Source organism: Electrona antarctica, assembly GCF_951216825.1.
Source record: "Electrona antarctica genome assembly, chromosome: 17".
NCBI classification, from domain to species: Eukaryota; Metazoa; Chordata; class Actinopteri; order Myctophiformes; family Myctophidae; genus Electrona; species Electrona antarctica.
This window is the reverse complement of record NC_136798.1, coordinates 44,686,657-44,706,584: the sequence shown is the minus strand read 5'-3', so window position 1 is coordinate 44,706,584 and position 19,928 is coordinate 44,686,657. Positions and strand designations below refer to the sequence as shown.

At 39.7% G+C, this 19,928-nt stretch overlaps 1 long non-coding RNA gene across 1 annotated transcript; it reads right to left on the bottom strand.

The window, feature by feature from the left end:
• Window positions 1-5,037: 5,037 nt before the first annotated feature.
• LOC306941550 lies at window positions 5,038-13,451 on the bottom strand. The gene is made up of 3 exons (XR_013792179.1): window positions 13,345-13,451; window positions 8,896-9,073; window positions 5,038-6,667 (listed from the first exon to the last, which is right to left on the bottom strand). It is a non-coding gene; the product is annotated as an uncharacterized lncRNA (long non-coding RNA).
• Between the last annotated feature and the right edge of the window lie 6,477 nt (window positions 13,452-19,928).

Here is a 19,928-nt window from a genome sequence, read left to right as displayed (position 1 = left end):
TTGGGGGGACTTTTTTTTATTATTTCCACACAACAGCTCTAAGGTATATTAATGACATAGTAAAATGTTGAAAATTAGTGGAATTCCTCTTTAAGTAAAAAAAAATCTGAACTATCCCTTTAACACTGGAAAAACTGTATGGTTAAGTGGGGAAATAAAGGTAATAGAGCAGGTGCTGGACAAACGGCAGTACAAGAGAAAGAAATAGTCTGCAACACTGGTAACTGGTAGGGGTGTGCTGAAATATCGATATGGCGATATATATCGATACGTCCTCCCGCGATAAATAATCGATATTGATTATTAAAATATCGATATCGGGAAATTTTTTAGAAATTTGAAATGTTGTTCTTAATGAAGTGATGAACAACATGTTTAGAAAAGGAGGAAATGACAGCTAAAATAAAGCAAATCCCACTCAGATTCCACAGCAACCAGAAGTACTGAATTACTGGATGGTGATTTGTCCAAAGTCTCCAAACAGCTTTGTGGGAATACAAAATGCTGCATTTTTTCAGTTCCAAGTATTATGTAGATATCGTGATATATCGTTGATGACATTTCATACAATATATCGATATATCGCAATATATCGAATATCGTGATATTATCGTTATCGAGGGCCTAATATCGCGATATATATCGTATCGTGAGGAACCCATATCGTCCCACCCCTAGTAAGTGGTAAGGAATAACTCCGATCCACTGGTTTATTTATTCAACGTTTCGATCACTGGGATCTTCTTCAGGAATCAAAGAAGAAGATTCCAGTGATCGAAACGTTGAATTAATAATTAACCAGTGGAGCCGAGTTATTCCTTACCAGTGTTGCGGGCTCTTATTTCTTTCCCTAAGTGGGAAAACACCCATGATAAATTGTAAAAAAAAAAACTCCAGTTACGAAGTTGCCGATTAATCCATTACTAAATTAGTTGACAACGAATTGAATAATCAATTTGATTATGATTAATCGTTGTTTTACTTGACGATATGGAATCGTCAAGATGGAAATCTGTCGCCAGGACGGAGAAGTTAAAATTCCTGTGAATTAGTGATGCAAAATATAATCAGTAGCATATCGAAATCGGCCATATGAGAATGTATTACTGGGCAGCTCAACTTTGAGCAGTGGTGGCTTGGGTGTTCAGAGATGCGGAGACAGGATGGGTCCCTATAGAAAAAATGCAATACCAGGAATAGCACTATCTAACCTTCCATTTCTCAGCCAAGAGTCTCGGAAGAAGATCAAAATAAATAATACATGGGTTAAACATACATTGAAAATGTGGGTTTCAGTGCAAAAACAGCTAAAGATAGCCACGGCCCTATCAAGAGCCATGACTATTGTAGGGAACATAGAATTTATTCCATCTATATGGGACAGAGCATATAAAATATGGGCAGAAAGGTCTGATTACAATCAACCAATTGTTTGATGGGAATATATTTAAATCTTTCTCACAACTTCAAGAGAGGTATGCCCTGCCACCAACAGATTTATATACGTAGATATTTACAAATTAGAAACTATATTACAAGAAATAAAGATTGGAATGCAATTAAAAGAATACCGAACAATATGGAGCAACATTTTATTGAAATCTCTGAACACGCAACACCAACAAAGAAACAGTGTCCCTTATACATAAAAGATTAAGGTTGGATATGTCAGATAATACTCTTCATATCAAGGGACAATGGGAAATGGAGTTGAACATTGTGATAGAGGATGATATATGGGAAGATACATGGTCTGGCTGTCATGGAGGACTACAGAGCCAAATATGGAAAGAATTTGACTGGAAAGCTAAAATGAGGTTCTTTAGGACCCCTTTGACAGCCAGTCCATTTAAACCCAACTTCACTGATACATGTTGGAGAAACTGTGATATGATTGGTGACCATACCCATATATTTTGGGACTGCCCAAAAATACAGACCTAATGGAAAAAGGTAAAAACAGAATTAGACAAAATCTTTAAAAGAGATATCACTAGTCTGAACTCAAGGTCATCTTTATTAGACATATGAACAAATGTTCACGAATGATGCATATAATGCATATTCTGTTGATAATTGCAAGAAAGATTGCGACACTTAATTTGATGAAACCCAATCCCCCTACTATTGATCAGTGGCTACAAAAAGTTAAACAGATATATAAATTGGAATATATGACAGCCCAGTTACAAATTAAGATCCCTAACTTCAAAAGGAGATGGGAGTTAGTGACAGAATATCTGGAAGCAGATTATACAAATGGGTAGAGACGCTGCCCAGATACCCTAACCTAAAACCTCCCATATCACAGTGAAAAGTTCAAGTTCACCCCCAAGGCACTCGCAAGGCAAATAATATTATTACTATGTATTTTTGTGTTTTTCTTTTTCTTGTAATGTCACTTATTTTGCTTTCACACTTAAAAAAAATGAACTGAGAGAAAATTAACATGTCTTATAATATGAAACAAATGGCCTGTAAATGATCTTATAATGGCAATAAAAAAGTAAAAAAAAAATGCCATGCCGGATCGGTCTCAAAATAATCCAGATTATTTTCACAGATATTGATGAAGCAATAATACAGTCAATGGCTGTCGGTTTTGTTCTGTGAATTTTAATGTTTGAAGGCAGCATAATCCGTATTAAGTCAAGTTTTATTTATTCTCGAAATTACACAGAGTAATTAAACTAATTTTCAGTGTCGTCGAGTAATACAATATCATATAGAAAAAAAACATCACAATACATCAGAAGATCAGGGGGGAAAAAAACAAAAAAGGTATACATGTGAATTACATAAGTTTACAAATGAAAAGCTAACGCAAATTTCAAAACTATCTAAAAACAGTTACATATTGTGGGGGTTTGTATGCTCACCAAGGTTTTAAAATGACTCAAGGGTACCAATGTGGTCAATTTTAAAGTCGTTTGCAGGTCATTGAGCAAAACAATTTTCTCTGACACTATGATGTAAAATGCTCCATTCATTTTCATTTAACGTTTGTGTAAGACGAAAATCTACACTAATAGCTGAATATAGGAGGGGCTATAGCGCCCCTCAAAACAGAGTACAGTCAAACACTTATTCCAAAAGGGATAGCACAAAAAAAGTCCTTATGGTCTTATTTCCATTTAGGCCCAATGCAATCAATTCATAGCCATGACATGAAGGATAACAAAAGTGAGGGGTGCTCTTATCATCATACATCACATTCCATGCTAAGCCAATCCAATCATAACAAATGTCCTTCCGGCCAATCACTTTTGGCGCCCTCACTTTTTATCCTCAATATGTACATTAGCCAATCAACTCATCGTGTTTGTGTTCACACAAAGACAGAGCCCCATAGGAGAGGCTAGCGCCCCTCAACAAAACTTAAATATCATCAATAACGACTAGAGTTCTCAATCTCTGCCCAAATCCGGCCCGACATTTTTGGGTAGGGTAAAAATGCACGATAATTAGTCAGAGCCGGGCCGAGCCTCGGGCTCTGTGATTGTCCGTGATTTTTCTTTTTTTTAAATAATTGTATTGAAATAACAATTCTGTTGTTTGTGTAATGTATTTATTTAATATGAAGAGGGCTGAGCTGGTAGATTAATCCGCAATAGCTCTTTTTGGAGACGTCGGGGCTTAACGAGACACTGCTGTCTCGTTGAACCCAACTGGGTGAATAAACTAAATTAGGCTACCCAATCAACGTCACCACTCACCAGTCACCACGGTAAATGCTCCATATAACTATGAAAGTGCCTGCATACACATAATATAGTTACATGATGACCAAGCAATGTTACAGTCCACTGTAGGCTACAGCTATTTGGTTTCCAAATCGTATCGCAGTGCACTGTATAGGCTAGGCTGTATAGGATACAGCTATTTAATTTCCCAATCGTAGCGCAGTGCGCCTCGTTGTGTGCCCACTGCCCAAAATAAAAGATCTGCAAGCTGTCGACACGCCATCGAGCGGCATGTTGGAGTTTGTATGTCTGTTCTTTTGGTTAGGCAACGCACATTACGGTATGTGGGTTTGAGATTGAGAGGCAATGATTAATGTAAACTATACAGTAACCTAGTAGATTATAGCCAAATTGACAGTTGTCATAATATTGTATAGCTCTGAATCGGGACTGTTGCACAACGGTGAATGATGAAAACATTGCACTTTGTTAACGGGGACAGTATTGGACATATTAACTGCGTCACTTCAGAGGATCGCTGCTACTTTGATTCAGAAGATGTTTACTCACCCCTGGAAATTGCTGGAAACCATTAGAATGTTGGAAATGGAACATTATCAGCCAATTAAACACTTTAATTGCCCGGAACTATTTAATCCATTACATTCATGCGCCCAGTCGAATTATAAACATGGACGCCTTTTCCGGACGGACCGGCGGAAGTTGATGATGTGTGTGTAGCAGTTAACAATAGCCACACCACTCTAGAGTCGATCGACAACAACGGGAGACAAGAATAAATCTATCGAGACTAGCGACTGGACCGTGGAGCGCCGTCTAACACAGGATCTTTTTTCAGGATTTTCGTTTTCATCAGCTAAACAGAGGAGGGAGTTTTTCGATGACGTCTCACTCTTGCGCGTCACCGAGGAGAGCCCAGGAGGCGCGCCTGGGCTATACAGCCATGCGATCTGTTCTCGTATCAATAAACTTCGTCTTTTGGACAATACTTCGTCCTGGGCGTCGGGCGTTACTAATAGAAAGGACAAAGAACTTCGTCCTGGGCGTTCAGGGTGTTAACGTGAGTTATAGTGTGTTCTCTGACACACTCGTCTCAATAATCCACGGCGCCGCGGCCATATAGTGGCATTTTTTTCCCTTTTTTTCTCTTTTTTCGCTCAGGGTTTTCGGGCCTGACATTAGGGTAATTGTTAGGGTCGGGCCGAGCCTCGGGCCGACCCAGTTAGGGTAGGGTAGGGCCGGGCCTTAATGTTCAGGCCCGATGAGAACTCTAATAACGACAACAACAAAATATATCATTACAGGGAAATATATAACACTATATGTACAGAGTGGGAAAAAAGTTAGGGGGGGGGGTCACCTGTTTAAAGGAGAAGTGATCATTTCCTCTTCATTGGGCCTGCTGAAAGGTGGACTTTCAGGCCTGTGTTAAAATATGTAAGTGATTGCATTTTTTCGAGGGAAGGGGTCAGGGCATTCCACGCCTGGGTGGCCGTGCTGTAGAAGGAGAATTTACCCATATTTGTTTTGAAATCTAGGAGCAGTATAATAACCCATAATATTGCCCTTGTCTATCGACATCCATACGAACATACAGCTGTTTAATTTGATCCTCCCAGTGAGCTCATTTATAGTGGAAACCTTTTTTACCCCATGATGTGAATGCAATGGTGTCTTAGCTGAGTTATTTTAAACTTTGGTCACACCGTTTAAAGTGGACATCTTTTTTATTGTCCTGTGAGAACTGTGGACACGAAGGTGTCTCTTCAGATAACTTGAATCGTTGAAACTCTTGTCACAATGTTCACATTGGAAAGCTTTTTCTCCAGTGTGGACACGCTGGTGTATTTTCAGGGAAGATGATTGAGTAAAACTCTTGGTACAATCTTTACATTTGAAAGGTTTTTCTCCAGTGTGGATACGCTGGTGTTTCTTCAGGTCACCGGAATATCTGAAACTCTTGTCACAATGTTCACATTGGAAAGGTTTTTCTCCAGTGTGGACACGCTGGTGTTTCTTCAGGTCACCGGAGTATCTGAAACTCTTGTCACAATGTTTACATTTGAAAGGTTTTTCTCTAGTGTGGACACGCTGGTGTTTCTTCAAATTACTTGGATCAGTGAAACTCTTGTCACAATGTTTACATTGGAAAGGTTTTTCTCCAGTGTGGACACGAAGGTGTGTTTTCAGGGAGTTTAACTGACTGAAACTCTTGTCACAATGTTTACATTGGAAAGGTTTTTCTCCAGTGTGGACACGAAAGTGTGTTTTCAGGGAGGATAAATGAATGAAACTCTTGTTACAATGTTTACAGTGAAATGGGTTTTCTCCAGTGTGGACACGCTGGTGTTTATTCAAATTACTTGGATCAGTGAAACTCTTGTCACAATGTTTACATTGGAAAGGTTTTTCTCCAGTGTGGACACGAAGGTGTGTTTTCAGGGAGTTTAACTGACTGAAACTCTTGTCACAATGTTTACATTGGAAAGGTTTTTCTCCAGTGTGGACACGAAAGTGTGTTTTCAGGGAGGATAAATGAATGAAACTCTTGTTACAATGTTTACAGTTAAAAGGTTTTCCCCTAATGTCGACACGGAGGTGTGTATTTAGGGCACTAGACTGACTGAAACTCTTGTCACGTCGTTCGTCATCTTCGTCTTCACTGGTCTCCTCCCAATCATCACTGTCTTCAGTGTCAGATTCAAGTTCAACTTCAACCTCAGAGCAGGGGGAAGCCATGTCTTCTTCTTCATCATCATCATTTTCTTCTTCACCTTTCACTGCTAGTAATGTCAACATTGACCCAACAGGTTCCTCTGGTCTTTGAAGTAGTTCCTCCTGTTCATCTTTAAGCTCCTCCTGTTCCTTTTTAATGTGTGGAGGCTCTGGTTCCTCCTGGAGCAGACTGCGGCTCCTCTCCTGTTCAGGAGAAACCTCTTTACACACAACCATGTGCAGGATGTCTAGGAGCAGAAACATAACATGATGGTCAACACTGGATAACTACAAAAACTAATAGAATATGCTCATCATTTGGTAGAGGTGCTGGGTTCAAAAGTAGCATCAGAAAAAGAGGAAAAACCCGCACACTCATCTGCTCCAAAGGTTAAACTTTATTGACGACGTTTCGAGCCAAGGCTCTTCATCTGGTCAAACTCGAGATGTGAGTGATCCCCCCATTTACATAGACACCTACTCGTCAGTGGGTGGAACCAACACAACATGGTCGTCAAATCAATTAATCAAATTTTCAGATCAACAACAGTGGAATAAGCATAAATGGACATCATGATTAATATAATCTATATAGAAATAATTCACATAATCAGGTATTATCTTAGGCAACAATTCAAGGACATATATGGCAACAATTCAAGGACATATATAAATCATAGTTACAGTGAAGAAAAAAGTGGATGATAGGAAAGCCATCGTTCATTCCCTTTGGGGACATTGTGTTTAAGGTATAAATCCAAAAGGATTCACGCTGTAACAGCAATCTATTCAGATCTCCTCCTCGCCTGGGACATTTCACATGTTCAATCCCCTAATATCTGAGAGTGGCCACAGTGTATTTAGCGGACAAGAAGTGCATTGCAACAGGGCTCTTAGGATCTTCTATGCTCGGAAATTTCCTTTCAGCCACTATCTGTCACTTTTTATTCTTCACTGTAACTATGATGTATAATTATATATCCTTGATTTGTTGACTAAGATAATACCTGATCATGTGTATCATTTCTATATAGATTCTATTAATCATGATGTCCATTTATGCTTATTCCACTGTTGTGGATCTGAAAAATGTGAAACACTGTATATAGTGATATTTGATTAATACTTTCAGCGCCATTGCCATACATCTAGGTCAATATTTATTGACACTACGCTTACCGCCAATGCCGTTGATTAATGGCAATTGCGCTTTTATAGTGCATTTGATCGATCGAGTCATAATGCTACTTACGTTAGCCGGTTAGCTAGCTATGTTGTTAGCACAGCACTGGATCACCCATCTTAGATCGTCGTCGCCATAATCATCCATTCTATCCGTTTCTTTCAATCGCCTGTATCTCCTATTCCTTGTCCCAGATGGCATTTTGGTCAAAACAGTGTTTCTTTGACGGCACAGAGCCGGCAATGTGGAGCTCTCCAGTGGCCCGGTTTGGATTCATATTGTAAACAAGGCCTCCCCAGGCTCCGTTCAGCGTCCTAGGTTAATACTACTTCCGGTAGACTGGAGATGTGGCTTTTCAAAATAAGAGCTCGACTGGAAAAAATGATGGCGTGAAATCTATGTAAAATATTTTCACTGTGTAGCTCTGTACGTCTGGAAATGGGTCTGTGAGTCTAGGAATCTGTCTGCCTTTGTGTCTGGGGCAAATCTCACAAACTACTGTAGTGATCAAATCTCACAAACTACTGTAGTGATCAAATCTCACAAACTACTGTAGCGATCAAATGTCTTGTTGTCGGCCAAGCAAGTCGGCCAAGCAAGTATTTTTACCCACCTGATAGAAATTGCGTCACACATAATGGCAATGTCTCAGTTTTGTAAAGAGTAAGAAAGTGCAGACGCTAAGTTTGAAAGTTGTTACTTAAACACTCTACAGAGTGTTAGTTCACGAAGTATAAACACTCTATACTTAGTGAACTAACACTATGTACTTAAACACTCTATACTTAGTGAACTCACCCTCTGTACTTCAGAGACTAATAGGCTACTTAGTTGATCGGGGTCGGCCCTGTACTTATTGTTTCCACCAAATCTCTTGGTGGAAGGAGCAACAAGCCCTCATTGTTTCTTCAGGAACAATATTTTCTAGTTTGCCATTGTTATTGTACAGTGAAAGTAAGACATTGTGGCAGCCCTACAGAACAGAAAATATTAACCCATTAAGACCGGGAACGCATCTGTGTCACCTTAGCTTTTAAACGTTATTTCTACTTTTTTCTTTTTTTAACTGAAATCTTTGCTTCTGGAGGTCCCTGGAACTAAATGTTTTCAGATGGGGGTCGGCAGCCAAATACAGATAATTGTGTAGCTCCGTGACATGGAAAAGTCTGACAACCACTGACATAGGAACATTTTTTTTTTTCTTTTAGAAAACCGTCATGATTTAGAAGACATTTGTAGAATCTGGTCTCAGGTCTTAATGGGTTAAAGAAAGGAAGAGCACATGAAACTTACTGAGGTGTGGCTGGTCTTCAGCTTCCTGTTTAATAGAAACGTCTTCAGCTTCCTGTTTAATAGAAACGTCCCTGGCTGAGTCTGGATAGTTCATCTTCACCTGGGAGTGATGCATCATGGGTATTGTAGTTCTTATGTGTCTGGAGAGTTCATCTTCACCTGCAGTCTGGACTCCGGTCTGAAATCAAGTGAATAAAGAAGGACTTTAATAAACAAAAGAAGCCTGTTGGCTGCACGACTACTAGTGGTGATAGCCCAAATCTCCAACATGTAACTTCAGTTTACACAATGAACAATGGTGTAAAGTGAATAAGGCAGTGCTTCATTTGCTCCGGTACTTGTCACTTGAGCTCCCCTACCTGTAGAGGCAGCTCCGGTACCTTTAGGGGGTGCCCCGCCATCCCAAATGCACATTACGTCTCTATTATTATTTTTTAGTTTCATTTTCAAGTGAACTAGGCTTCTTCCTCGTCAGAGCTACTTCTATTTCCAGTACGATTCCAAAATAAAACATGGGTTGAATGTTCACATTTCAAGTACAAACAAAAGCATTTTGAAATGTGTGCCCGTTTTGAGAGGAAATAGGGTGCGTAAATAAAAACAACTCTCGTCTCGACTTTTGCAATTTGCATCTGTTGTCGTTCATTGCATATGGAACTTTCATGTGTTTTGTTTTCATTACAAAATGGTGAGTTCTTATGAACAGAACAGACTGGTTAACATTGCCAAATCTCCCAAAGACACCCAGCTTTTACAGCATGGCTCAGAATCGAATATCATATAACGCTTGCTTTGGTGGGCCCGAAATAAAAAAAGACTAGTAGGCTACATAATTAAGTAGTATTATTGAGTTGTCATCGGAAGAGGACGAGGCGGAGGAGGAACTTGGAAGAGAAGGACAATAACAACGCACATGCAGGTATTTAGCATTGCATACTGTTCTGATGATGGGCCACCCTAACTTGTTATACTGTATTGTATACAGTATGTAATATAACGTGAGCCGCTGTGCCAACTGAACTGCAAATGCCTACTGTAGTTGTGTGTTGTGAGCCGGTGGGCCCCTGTGTAAACTGCTGCTGCAAATGTTGTTATTGATTCAAGCAGCAGGGAGCGTACAGTGCAACCATTTAAATTGTAACACGTAGGGATCATATTTGATCACATAGCCAGCCTTAATTTGACCTCGGTGAGGAGAGTGGCTGGTTATATATATATATATATATATTTTTTTTTAAGAATTCCATTTAACAATGATGCTCTTTGTTTTGTCTTGTGTTTTTGAGGGGCGCTAGCACCCCCTATATTCAGCTATTACTGTACGTTTCCGTCCTACACAAACATTAAATTCCCATTGACAATGAACGGAGAATATTGCATCATAGTGTCTGAGCATAGTATCTATATTTTTTGTCATGATGCTGTACGATGATAAGAGCATCCCTCACTTCACACTATGGGAGATTAATCGGCAAATGCATCGGTATTGCCCGATATTGGCCTTTTGTGATGCTGAAGGCTGCAAATCATATCAGTGTTTACAATTTACAATTACATCTTTTGTGATGGTGAAGGCTGCAAATCATATCAGTGTTTACAATTTACAATTTAGGGATTTAGCAGACGCTCTTAATCCAGAGCGATTTACATTAGGCAAGAACAAAAGCATGGGAATACATCACATATATAAAATGCATTTATCATGAAATTAAATGAAATTAAATGATTACTATATTTACCCAGGGTATCTGGGCTAAGCTCAAGAACTTGTTTCCAGCCAGGCCCTGCTCATAGAACATTTCATTGTAGTGGTTCAATGCCTTGTTCAAGGGCACTTCAGTGGTGGTAATTTTAACGTGTCGGACCGCTGATTCGAACTGGCGACCTTCCGGTATCAAGACCGCTCCGCAATCCGTTCGGCCACCGCTGCCGAAACATGCGTAAGCTAAGAACGTAACTAGAACATATCTATATAATACATATAAACTATACATATATACTATACTATGCTATACATATGTACTATGATGTGCTATGACTACATACAATGCAATTATTGTGCTGTCTACATGACATGCTATAAGTCTGTTTCAAATGCTATCTAAGTCTAAAAGTGCTATCTAAGGGGGTAGGATAAGTGCTATGGGTTTTCTGAGGAAGCTTTCGAATGAGTCAATAGTTTTAAGACAAATACTACATACAAGCTTTTTATGTTGGGATATGAGCCAACATTTCAATAACGGTGCATTCCTAGTTTTAGAATAAAGAGGCATTGCTTTTTTTCAAATTCAGCCTTTTTTCAGAATGGTCAAATTATCTCATTATATATTTTTAATACAGAATGAGATCATATCGGTTATCGGCCATAATAGCAATTTATTATATCGGATATCGGCCAAATTGTCTCATCGGTACATCCCTACTTCTCCCAGGCGTGATTTTGTTATGAACACCCTATTTTGCCGCTCCCTAAAAGCTCAGTGAGATGTTTAGTTTGTGGTGTGTGCACCACAACACAATAGGACATTAACCATTGTTACAATGGTGTGTGCACCACAACACAATAGGACATTAACCATTGTTACAATGGTGTGTGCACCACAACACAATAGGACATTAACCATTGTTACAATGGTGTGTGCACCACAACACAATAGGACATTAACCATTGTTACAATGGTGTGTGCACCACAACACAATAGGACATTAACCATTGTTACAATGGTGTGTGCACCACAACACAATAGGACATTAACCATTGTTACAATGGTGTGTGCACCACAACACAATAGGGCAGTAACCATTGTCACAATGGTGTGCGCACCACAACACAATAGGACATTAACCATTGTTACAATGGTGTGTGCACCACAACACAATAGGACATTAACCATTGTCACAATGGTGTGTGCACCACAACACAATAGGACATTAACCATTGTTACAATGGTGTGTGCACCACAACACAATAGGGCAGTAACCATTGTCACAATGGTGTGTGCACCACAACACAATAGGACATTAACCATTGTCACAATGGTGTGTACACCACACAGCACTGGGTGTGTATTTAGAGGGCACACAGGTGCTGTGATTCAGATGGAACACATGCCACAGACTCAGAGATTAAAATAGGGTGCATTTTGCTTCCCAAAACGCAGTTTATAGTTAAGGAACGCAATAAAACCACGACCTCTGCATCCACGGGATATTCTAGTTTATTTTGCTAGCTTTAGTTATAATAATAATTTCTTCTTCTGTTTTCTACATGAATATAACCACATTATATAACTATATAAAATGAAATGGGAGTTAAATATGACTCCTAACGTCGTTGAAGTGGGACTCATGAAATGTCCCTGGGACTCATCTAAAAGACCATCCCTGCATCCCGGGACTCATTACATTAAAAACCTATTTACATCACTGCAGACTAGAATGGGAGCACACCGTTCCTACCAGCACTCAGAAGGGAAGAACTACAGAATTGCAACAGAATATCACATGGTAAATTAATTTTCAACTGCTACAAACTTTATCCAATAAATACCCTCAAACTGGAATCTTTGTTTGGATATCCATCCGTTATCTTTTCTGTGTATAGGATCACTCCCACCATGCCTGTGACAGTAACGTGCCAAAACTTATAGACATTGGAAAGTGAAGGATGGCCGTTAGTCCGTTACATGAACCATTGTTACAAGGGTGTGTGCACCACAGCACAATAGCACAGTAACCATTGTTACAATGGTGTGTGTGCACCACAACACAATAGGACATTAACCATTGTTACAATGGTGTGTGCACCACAACACAATAGGACAAAACCGCTAAAGAGCACGGAATTCGAAACTGATCGCAGTAATAAAGGTTTTTCCCTTTTTTAACTTTATTTAACTGTATTATGATTTCCTTTTTTATGTATGAAAATGTTCTGATGAATTTAAAATGGAGGACCCTGGTGTAAACAATTCTTAGTGCTTTTCATGGTTTCGTCCTCAAATAAGCAGTTTTTGTATTATTGACGTGTGCATTCGTTTGAAATGTACCCATTCTACATACTGTGAATGTTCAATCAATCAATCTCTCTCCCCAACTCAGCAGAGCAGGCAGGCAACAAGCCACGTAGCCAAGAGACCTAGCTCCCTTTGGAGGAGCGACTTACATTCAATATTACAATATCATTACTGCTGCTAGTATTAACTACTGCTTGTTTATAACAAACAGGTTACAATAATGTTATTGCTGCTAGGTATTAACTAGGCTACTGCTTGTTTATAACAAACAAGTTGCAATATTATTACTGCTGCTAGTAGGCTATTAACTACTGTTTGTTTGGAATCATTTATAACAAACAAGCAGATATGAGAGAAATACTCGTCGTGTTGTTCCATGTAAATAATATAAAAGATAAATGTAGTAAAAACAAGGTGAATCAGTTCATCTTACCTGCTGTGTTTCAGGGTTGAGCTGCTTAACGACGACACTGTTTTCAAACGTATTACTTTAATTATTAAGCTGTTTTCAAACGTTTTACTTGTATTATTAAAGTGTTTTCACACGACACTGCTAACAGCTAGCTGTGTGTGCGCGCCGATATCTAAGGGGTGCGCATGCGCACTAGCCCTGCTGGAGCCTGGAGCGTGCACGGTGCACGTACCATAAAGGGTCACTAGGGGGAGCCAAAGTACAGTGTAATACAGTGGGGAGCAGCTATGGAACAGCTCTAGCGCTGAAAACTCCCATAGAGATTTACTAGAATATTTATATCAATTATTCTAAGCCTAGAATCAATCCATCCAGGGTCCTGGTGAGTCATGACCATAACACCTCTGATTCTGTGAGAAAACAAACAAACAAGATTTATTTATTTAATATTATGATATACTACATTTACATTTGTTTAGCGTTTTTCATTTAATTTATTCACAGAATCAAGGTTTTATGGTCATGATTCCCCAGGATCTTGGAAGGCTTGATTCAAGGCTTAAAATAATTGATATAAATATTTTAATACAATAATTTAAATATAAACATTTTTAAAATGAATGGCCAATTATTTTCAGTGGGTCCAGAATAATCATCAGCAGAACTATAGTGGCCCTCTGGTAATTTTAAATATAAACAAATCTAACAATTCAATGTCAGTCTCTTCCACACACACACTACACATACACTTTTCATTTCTACCAATATGTATTTTTACTTTTTAATTTATACTGTGTATCCATTGTTGTATGATTTATGTGAGCGGCTGTGGCTCAGGAGGTAGAGCAGGTTCTCCAATTACCCCAGCGTTGGCGGTTCGAATCCCGCGTCCTCCTGTCCACATGTCGAAGTGTCCTTGGGCAAGACACTACACTACACTGCCTCCAATGAGTCGGGCGGTCGGTGTGAGCTCGCCTCTGTGGTATCTGGTTTCTACCATTGTACACTCTATCATACAAAATACTAACTGGGAGAGCAATCGGAGAAAATGTGACACGGCACGACGGCAGCAGATGAGATGTTCCGATGTTGTTGTTTATTTCAGCAAAGTACAGCAGCAAAGCAGAGGCACCTCCGACGGCCTTACGCCGGCGGGTAGAATGACCCCCTTACATTTCAATGTCATGGAATCAGTGGCGTCTCTACAGGGGGGCATTGGGGGGCATTGCCCCCCCAGATTGGATGGTGTGCCCCTCCAGTCCAGATTGGCCAGTAGTACCCTACACTACCAATATTGTAATGTTTTACAAATGTTAAGTCTATAAGTTCTCCATGATTATTGTAAATATATACATGTTCAAATTAATTGAATAGTTAATATAAATACATGGTAATATATGCATGCAGAAGACATTATAATGCTCAACATATTGTATTATTGTATATGTATTTCTTTGTTTGTTGTTGGCATAATTGTAGCCTACTAGCCTTTTTCAAGCATCACTTTGTTGATAGGTGACTATTTGTTATACATGGGGGGGGGTTGAAAAATGAGGTGCCCCCTTTGGAAAAAAGTATGCCCCCCTGCTGATTTGTGCCTGGAGACGGCACTGCATGGAATTAAGTACAGTTTCACAAACTGAGGTGAGAATATAGGCGTGTTCACTGCTTCTCTGAAGACGAGATGCTTACCCATTGATCAACCATTTACTCCCAGCTATCAACACAAATTATTTTGTTACACAAATTGCCACAGGAACAGACTCGGGAGTATAAACAAACCATCACCCTCCTGTCCCCAGGTGGCCCTTGAATATCAGTAGAACAAAGACAAGCCTTGGAGACGAACTGACTTGCATAATTAAGCCAGCCAGCTATAGCCAGACCTGTTGAGTACACAAGATCACCCATTTGTCCAAGGACATGAAATATGAAGAATTATGGAATCCCAGATAGGCTATCACACCACCATTGGTGTGTGAATGTGGGAAGTCCCAATGTATGAATGAATGATCCATTGTAAACCGCTTTGAGCACTTGGAAAAATGCAATTCATTCATTATGTTGCCATAAAAAAATATATATATATGATTTATTTGCATTTTTGTTAAATGAGATTAACTTTACAGGGTTTTTCTAAATCTCACCTGCAATATATGTTGTTCCAATTTGTGTTGTTTTTAAATGTGCAAATAAAAAATAAAAATAATCCTATGTTTAGCAGTATGGGCTTTGGGTTACCTACTGTGCAGCTCTAGTAGCTGCAGTCCAGAGGGCTGCAGCAGTGCCACGTTTGTCACCCCGGCATGTGCTATAAAGGTTGAGCTAACTTTGTGGTTTTAATGTTCACCAGCACAGCCGTGCACAACAATGTTTGCCCCTGGCGTGTTGGTGGTGGTCGTTGCTGCAGCGCAGCTTCAATGTTACTTCCTCCTTCTGGAGTGGTGTATTCCAGTGATACACACAAGGTATGTTTGGTGTCCTCCTGTCTCCGCACACATTCATTCATTCGGTGCCTTATTGGCACCACCGGAATGTAATGGTGGACTTTGTTGTTTCAGTGCGTTTCTATGGCTGTTGCCCGTCACCGTGGCATTATGAAGGTGTGCTACTCTGCCTCGCAGACGTGGTATGTTAATGTTGCTTTTCTTTGTCCTCTGTCTTTCTGTATTTACTGTAGTATTGAATAGGTGGGCTAACATGGCCGTTTATTATTGCAGGGCCAGTGAATGACAACACTGCTGTTTTGCTATAGCTTACGCTGTGCCAACCATACAAGAAAGTATTCTGAATCTCCGTCTACACTCCTTCCCATCCACCGCCTGGGCTCCCATAAGATGGACTGGAGCCTTGCTATCTGAGAGGGAGACTATCTTATCTATCATGTTAATATTATGTGGTTCACCCTTTGTAGCCTCGGTCCACAAATGCAGGCTTATAGCTGATGGATAATTTTGAATTATTTGAATTATTGTAGATCTGTTATTTTGTGGTTACATGTTCCCAATAACTTTGTATCTTCATGCCCTGTGTGCCACTGAGTTTACATCTCACTCTTCCCCAGCTGGCGGGTAGATAAAGAATTGTTTTGTTTCCCCGATTGTCTGCCTCTCTGGTGAACAACATGTTATTCGGCCTTGGTACAGTCCCGTAGCAGACAAATTGTCTCCTACTAACGTTTACTAGTTGTCAGTAACTTGGGCTGTGAACTACATTTACTTAAAGAACTACGATTCCCTTCGGTCACACTTCCGGGATTTTACCGGAAGTATAATTTGCCACGTATCCCAAGTAGGCCTCCCGGCAATAGGTGTCGCCATTATTCACTTTTGGTTACCCTCTGAACTCCAAATGCATTACTTCCCCATGTCAAAAGGATGTTATGACTTATGTAGTATAAAATATGGTCACTGATGATGTGTCAGTGAGAGATCTTTTTAACGCTGTACGGACTTGCCATTTCTCTCCCGATGTAATTGGTAAATATCAAATGGAAAATCCTTATAGCTCTGGTGTGGACGGGTTCTTCTTCTGTGTCTGTGTCAAAATCTTTCTAAGGTATTCTGGTATACTCTGATACTTTTACTCTGCCTAATTCTCTCATTTTAGTATTGTAGTTTTCCTCTAAAGTATTTATCCTTAAAAGGTATTAATATAGAATTACAGTTTAACATTATAACATTAAAGATAAAGTTAATATTCACTTGGTTTAATAAGGTTTTACCGTCCTTCTGACTTGAGTACTTTTACTCTATTACATTCTTACAAATTCTCCTCAACGGGACTCCTCCAGAGTCCCGACGATTTATTAGTTTATAATTCAAAGGTTATCTGAATAGTTTATGGCTCTACACGCCGAAAGGGTCTCAGTATGTCCACTTTAACCACTTAGTTCTTAAAGCAGCAATGTTGCTGCGTCATAATTCGGACACTATGGTATTGTCATAATTAATAAATAGGTAATTATGTAATCCCTTCAAAATACACAACAATAGCCCATCATTGTTTTGTTATTTTGGTTTATTCTGTCTGTTATTTGTGTCATGACTGGGGAGGCCAACAGGCCCTATGCCCATAACAGACTGCAATCTAGTTCTAGTAGGCTAAATGATGAAAGTATTTCACTGAGTCCCTAACTGCTGTTCTGTGTCCCCCTCTGCAGGACTGGTGTGGGGAACCCCGTTTGGGACCAGGTGGCGGCCCATGGCAGTGGTAACCCCCTTTCTGTTGTGTTTGATTTCAATTATTTGGTTTGGTTTGATTTGTGGGGGTGCCGCTGCCCTGGGTCGGTCAGCCTGGCCCTCCCCTCTTCCCCTTAGCACTGGTTCCTATCGGCCCAGTATAGTGTTGGTTAACTCACTGTTTTAATACTTTTATCCTGAAAGCATTACCCTTTTTTAATGACTGATTATACCGATGAAACTGTTAATTATCATAAAACCCCTTTTTATTTGTACTGTGGTTGTACCCGTTTCTGCCTTTATTCATGTAAGTGTACAACGAACCTGGTGGAGAGTAATTCATGTTTCAGGTGGTTTACCTTAATTGGAGTATTTACTAAAACTATTTCCTAGGGCGCAATCCCCTAGGTGGTGTAGGATATTTATATCTATCATTGTCTATGTGTTGTCGGACATGGAAATGGCCTTGTGCATGTATAGTTCATTTAACTGGGATGCACACATTATTATAACTCAATTAACCATAGAGTGACGCAAACATGTCAGACGAATTGGCCCCATGCACATGTACATACACACACACATACACACACACACACACACACACACATGCACACACACGCGCACCTATACACACACATGCGCACACGCACGCATACACATGCACACACTACACCCCAGCGTCGGTGGTTCGAATCCCGGGTCCTCCTGTCCACATGTCGAAGTGTCCTTGGGCAAGACACTACACTACACTGCCTCCAATGAGTCGGGCGGTCGGTGTGAGCTCGCCACCATTGGTGTGTGAATGTGGGAAGTGAGGACGCTGGCGTCGACTGTTCGCCGCTTCACCTCCGAATGAATGATCCATTGTAAAGCGCTTTGAGTACTTTTTTTTTTTTTATGATTTATTTGCATTTTTGTTAAATGAGATTAACTTTACTAAACCCCACAGGGTTTTTCTAAATCTCACCTGCAATATATGTTGTTCCAATTTGTGTTGTTTTTAAATGTGCAAATAAAAAATAAAAATAATCCTATGCATCAAAATAATTGTATTATAGCAAATAGGCTACATTACACCAATATTCCCTTTATTCTTACTCCACCTAATCCAGCTCTTTCCATTCCCTCCTTTCTTCTGTATACTTCCTGCAGTACAGAAGTATACAGATTTCATGATGAAGTGAAAATGGAGGACCCTGATGTATACAAGTCTTGGTTTGCAACACTGATGATGTGTTCAAGTTCATGCATCAGCAGATGTTTAATTCACTGAAGAACTCAGGGAGTGTTGCAGTGACAAGGAACAGAACATTAGAGTAAGCATATTTATTTGTACATTTCAACAAGGAAGGCAGTGTGCTTTACACACAAAACATAAAGAGCAATGTAAAGTGTGATGTATTCACAATAAAATGACATTTGAATACAATCACAACTATTGGTTTAGAATATAAAAATAAGAATTGTTGTAGATGTGACTGTTGGGATAGATAGAGGTTCAGCCAGACTGTTGAACACTCAAACATTGTTTTCCTTTATTTTTTTAAATCAAGACATTTTCCCACACAAAGTACTTTATCTAGGGATGGGCAATTAATCGGTCATCAATCAATACAATAAAATGCGATATCGGTATTAGCCGATATCTTTTCATTTTTTTTAAATAAAAATACTAAATCGAAGAGCTTTATGTTGGGACATGGGCTAACATTTCAATAACTGTTAATCCCTAGATTTGTTTTAGATTTTTTTTTTTAAATACAGACAGATCATTGGTTTATATTGGTTATCGGCCATAACAGCACTTTAATTGCCCAGGGTTATTTAATCCATTACATTAATGTGCCTTTTTAAAAAAAAATTATATAATTCTTTATTTACCCATCATATTTACCCAGGGAAGTATGATTTATAAACACGGACCCCTTTTCCGGACGGACCGGCGGAAGTTGTTGTGTGTCTAGCAGCTAACAATAGCCACACCACTCTAGAGTCGATCGACAACAACGGGAGACAAGAATAAATCTATCGAGACTAGCGACTGGACCGCGGAGCGCCGTCTAACACAGGATCTTTTTTCATAAAAAGACGGGATGATTTAGATCGCGAGTTATGAACGTTTTAAGATTTTCGTTTTCATCAGCTAAACAGAGGGAGTTTTTCGATGAGGTCTCACTCTTGCGCGTCAACGAGGATTGCCCAGGAGGCGCGCCTGGGCTATAGAGCCATGCGATCCGTTCTCATATCAATAATCTTCGTCTTTTGGACAATACTTCGTCCTGGGCGTCGGGCATTACTAATAGAAAGGACAAAGTACTTCGTCCTGGGCGATGGGAGTGTTATCAATATCGTCCAGAAGTTTCATATCGCCAGGCAGGAATGCACAGATGTAAAGTGGTGATTTCAAAGCACTGCAATGGG